This window comes from Arvicola amphibius, unplaced genomic scaffold (genome assembly GCF_903992535.2).
Source record: "Arvicola amphibius unplaced genomic scaffold, mArvAmp1.2, whole genome shotgun sequence".
In the NCBI taxonomy this organism is placed as follows: Eukaryota; Metazoa; Chordata; class Mammalia; order Rodentia; family Cricetidae; genus Arvicola; species Arvicola amphibius.
In genome coordinates, this window is record NW_024582326.1 from 34,321 (window position 1) to 39,897 (window position 5,577).

A 5,577-nucleotide genomic window follows, 5' to 3' on the forward strand; every position below is an offset into this window, starting at 1 on the left:
AAATCAATCAGAAGAGATGGAAAGGGACACTTTATACTCATAACAGGAAAAATCCTTCAGAATGAAGTCTCAATCCTGAATATCTATGCCCCTAATATAAAAGCTCCCACTTATGTAAAAGAAACACTTCTAGAACTCAAGGCAGCCATCAAACAACACACACTAATAGTTGGAGACTTCAACACTCCTCTCTCACCAATGGACAGGTCAATCAGACAGAAACCTAACAGAGAATTGAAAGACTTAATGGAGGTAATGAACCAAATGGACTTAACAGACATCTATAGAACATTCCACCCAAATAGGAAAGAATATACCTTCTTCTCTGCGGCTCATGGAACCTTTTCGAAAATTGACCATATACTTGGTAACAAAGCAAACTTCCACAGTTACAAAAAAATATTAGTAACCACCTGTGTCTTATCGGATCACCATGGATTAAAATTAGAATTCAACAACAATGCTACCCCCCAGAAGGCCCACAAACTCATGGAAACTGAACAGTCAACTACTGACCCACACCTGGGTCAAGGAAGAAATAAAGAAAGAAATTAAAGTCTTTCTTGAATTTAATGAAAACAAAGACACAACATACTCAAACCTATGGGACACAATGAAAGCAGTGCTAAGAGGAAAGTTCATAGCACTAAGTGCCCACTTAAAGAAAACGGAGAAAGCACTCATTGGTGACTTAACAGCACACCTGAAAGCTCTGGAAAAAAAGAAGCAGACTCACCTAGGAGAAGTAGAAGACTGGAAATAATCAAACTGAGGGCAGAAATCAACAAAATAGAAACACAGAAAACAATCCAAAGAATCAATGAAACAAGAAGCTGGTTCTTGGAGAAAATCAACAAGATTGACAAACCCTTAGCCAAACTAATCAAACGGCAGAGGGAGAACACGCAAATTAACAAGATCAGAAATGAAAAGGGGGACATAACCACAGACACAGAGGAAATTCAGAAAATCATTAGATCTTACTACAAAAGCCTGTATGCCACAAAATTGGAAAATGTAAAAGAAATGGACAGTTTTTTAGATAAATACCATATACCAAAGTTAAACCAGGACCAGGTAAATGCTCTAAATCGTCCTGTTAGTCGCGAAGAATTAGAAACTATTATCAGAAACCTCCCTACCAAAAAGAGCCCAGGACCAGATGGTTTCAATGCGGAATTCTACCAGAACTTCCAAGAAGACCTAATACCTATACTCCTTAAGGTATTTCATAATATAGAAACACAAGAGTCACTGCCAAATTCCTTCTATGAAGCTACAGTTACCCTGATACCTAAACCACACAAAGACTCAACCAAGAAAGAGAATTACAGGCCAATCTCACTCATGAACATGGACGCAAAAATTCTCAATAAAATACTGGCAAACCGAATCCAAGAACACCTTAGAAAAATTATCCATTACGATCAAGTAGGCTTCATCCCAGAGATGCAGGGCTGGTTCAACATACGAAAATCTATTAATGTAATCCATCATATAAACAAACTGAAGGAAAAAAAACCATATGGTCATCTCATTAGATGCTGAAAAAGCATTTGACAAAATTCAGCACCCTTTTATGATAAAGGTCTTGGAGAGATTAGGGATACAAGGGTCATTCCTAAATATAATAAAAGCTATTTACAGCAAGCCGACAGCTAACATCAAATTAAACGGAGAGAAACTCAAGGCTATCCCACTAAATTCAGGAACACGACAAGGCTGTCCACTCTCTCCTTATCTCTTCAACATAGTGCTTGAAGTTCTAGCAATAGCAATAAGACAACATAAGGGAATCAAGGGGATTCAATTTGGAAAGGAAGAAGTTAAACTTTCATTATTTGCAGATGATATGATAGTATACATAAGCGACCCCAAAAACTCCACCAAAGAACTCCTACAGCTGATAAACTCCTTCAGTAACGTGGCAGGATACAAGATCAACTCCAAAAAATCAGTCGCCCTCCTATACACAAAGGATAAGGAAGCAGAGAGGGAAATCAGAGAAGTATCACCTTTCACAATAGCCACAAATAGCATAAGATATCTGGGAGTATCGCTAACCAAGGAAGTGAAGGATTTATTTGACAAGAACTTTAAGTCTTTGAAGAAAGAAATTGAAGAGGATACCAGAAAATGGAAGGATCTCCCCTGCTCGTGGATTGGGAGGATCAACATAGTAAAAATGGCAATTCTACCAAAAGCAATCTATAGATTCAATGCAATCCCAATCAAGGTCCCATTAAAATTCTTCACAGAGATTGAGAGGACAATAATCAACTTTATATGGAAAAACAAGAAACCCAGGATAGCCAAAAAAATCTTATACAATAAAGGTACTTCTGGAGGCATTACCATCCCTGACTTCAAACTCTATTACAGAGCTACAGTATTGAAAACGGCTTGGTATTGGCATAAGAACAGAGAAGTTGACCAATGGAATCGTAGAGAAGACCCGGATCTTAAACCACAAACCTATGAACACCTGATTTTTGATAAAGGAGCCAAAAGTACACAATGGAAAAAAGAGGGCATCTTCAACAAATGGTGCTGGCATAACTGGATGTCAACCTGTAGAAGAATGAAAGTAGATCCATATCTATCACCATGCACAAAACTCAAGTCCAAATGGATTAAAGACCTCAATATTAATTTGAACACATTGAGATTGATAGAGGAGAAAGTGGGAAGTACTCTACAACAAATGGGCACAGGGAACCGTTTCCTATGCATAACCCCAGCTGCACAGACTTTAAGGGCAACATTGAATAAATGGGACCTCCTGAAGTTGAGCAGCTTCTGTAAAGCAAAGGACATTGTCACTAAGACACAAAGGCAGCCTACTGACTGGGAAAAGATCTTCACCAACCCTGCAACTGACAAAGGTCTGATCTCTAAAATATATAAGGAACTCAAGAGACTAGACGGTAAAATGCCAATTAACCCAATTAAAAAATGGGGCGATGAACTGAACAGAGAATTCTCAACAGAAGAAGTTCGAATGGCCAAAAGACACTTAAGGTCATGCTCAACCTCCCTAGCTATCAGCGAAATGCAAATCAAAACAACTTTGAGATATCATCTTATACCTGTCAGATTGGCTAAAATCCAAAACACCAATAATAACCTTTGCTGGAGAGGTTGTGGGGTAAGGGGCACACTCATCCATTGCTGGTGGGAATGCAAACTTGTGCAACCACTTTGGAAAGCAGTGTGGCGGTTTCTCAGGAAATTCGGGATCAACCTACCCCAGGACCCAGCAATTCCACTATTGGGAATCTACCCAAGAGATGCCCAATCATACAACAAAAGCATATGCTCATCTATGTTCATAGCAGCATTATTTGTAATAGCCAGATCCTGGAGACAGCCTAGATGCCCTTCAGTGGAAGAATGGATGAAGAAACTGTGGAATATATACATGCTAGAATACTACTCAGCGGTAAAAAACAATGACATCTTGAATTTTGCAGGCAAATGGATGGAAATAGGAAAACACTATTCTGAGTGAGGTAACCCAGACCCATAAAGATGAACATGGGATGTACTCACTCATATTCGGTTTCTAGCCATGATTAAAGGACATCGAGCCTATAAGTTTGGGATCCTTGAGAAGATAATAAGAAGGTGAACTCCCAAAAAAGATATAGTAATCCTCCTGGATATTGGAAGTAGACACGATCGCCAGGCAAAATTGGGAACTTGAGGGTTGGGCAAGACTGGGCCAAGGGAAGATGGGGAGAGAAAAGTGTGAAGGGGAGAGCGGGGGGAGCTCGGAGGAATGGGGTGCTTGGGATATAGGAAGGGTGGATATGAGAGCAGGGAAGCATATATCTGAATTTAAGGAGCTACCTGAGGGTTGTCAAGAGACTTGACCCTAGAGGGGTTCCCAGGTTTCCAGGGAGACGCCCCCAGTTAGTTCCTTGGGCAGCTGAGGAGAGGGAGCCTGAAAAGGCCAGTTCCTATAGCCATACTGATGAATTTCTTGCATATCACCATAGAACCTCCACCTGACGATAGATGAAGAAAATGACAGAGCCCCACCTTGGAGCACCGGACTGAGCTCCCAAGGTCCTGATGAGGAGCAGAAGGAGAGAGAACATGAGAAAGAAAGTCAGGACCGTGAGGGAACCTCCAGCTGGCGACAGATGGGGAAGGTGACTGAGCCCCACATTGGAGCACTGGACTGAGCTCCCAAGGTCCCTATGAGGAGCAGAAGGAGCGAGAACATGAGGGAGAAAGTCAGGAACGAGAGGGGTGCGTTCACTCATGGAGACGGTGGGACAGAACTAATGGGAGATCACCAACTCCAGGTGGAATGGGACTGATGGATCATGCGACCAAACCCGTCTCTCTGAGTGTGGCCAACAGCGGGGGCTGACTGAGAAGCAAAGGACAATGGCTCTGGGCTCTGATTGTTCTTCATGGACGGGCTCTGTGGGAGCCTTCTCAGCTTGGTCGATCACCTTCCTGGACCTGGGGGGAGTTGGGAGGACCTTGGTCTTAGCATAGAGTGGGGAACCCTGATGGCTCCTTGGCCTTGAGAGGGAGGGAGAGGAGGTATGGGTGGAGGGGAGGGGAGGGAAGGGGGAGAAAGAAGGGGAGGAGATGGAAATTTTTAAATATAAAAAAAAACATGAAAAAAAAGATCTGAACATGGACAAGAAGCAACAAAGAAAACACAAATAGAGAGAATCCTGCTGGAAATGAAAAATCTCGCTAAGGGGATGGGAACTGCAGATGTGAGCATCAAAAACAGAATACAAGAGATGGCAAGTAGAATATTAAGTGTTTAAGACACACTAAAGAAAATAGATTCATAAGTCAAGAAAAAGTTAAATCTAAAATGTTCCTAACACAAAACAGCCAGGAAATCTTGGACAGTATGTAGAGACTAAATATAAATAATTAGGAATAAAACTAGGTGAAGAAACCCAGCTCCAAAACCCAGAACATATATTTCACAAATCATAGAAAGAAAACTTTCCCAATCTAGAGGAGGACATGCCTATAAAGGTACCAGAAACTTACAGAATACCAAATAGATTGCATTAGAGAAGAAAATCCCCTCACCACATAATAATCAAAAAACTAAATATACAGAACAAAGAACAAATATTAAAAGCAGTGAGGGAAAAGTATCGAGTAACATTTAAATGTTGACCTATCAGTATCACCCCAGACTTCTCAACAGAGACCTTGGAATCCAAAGATTTCTGGACTAATGTCTTGCAGACTCCTCAGAGAATATATAAATGCTAGTATAGACTTCTATAGCCACCAAAACGGTCTATCAACACTGATGAAGAAAACAAGATTTTTCAAGACAAAGTCAAATTTAAACAATATCTACCCACAAATGAAGTCCTACCACAGGTATGTGTTGGAGCCCACAAAACTATACAATGAATGCTCAGCTGACAGACCAATAGGCAGATCACTGGGTAGTGTATATGTACACATCCACATGGATAACCCATTTTGCAGAGTTGTAGAAACTCTTGTTTTTGGAAAAGTCACTGTCACTTCTGTGGTAACTTGTGAAGCCATGATTCTTCCCTTTGAAATGGGATTTGA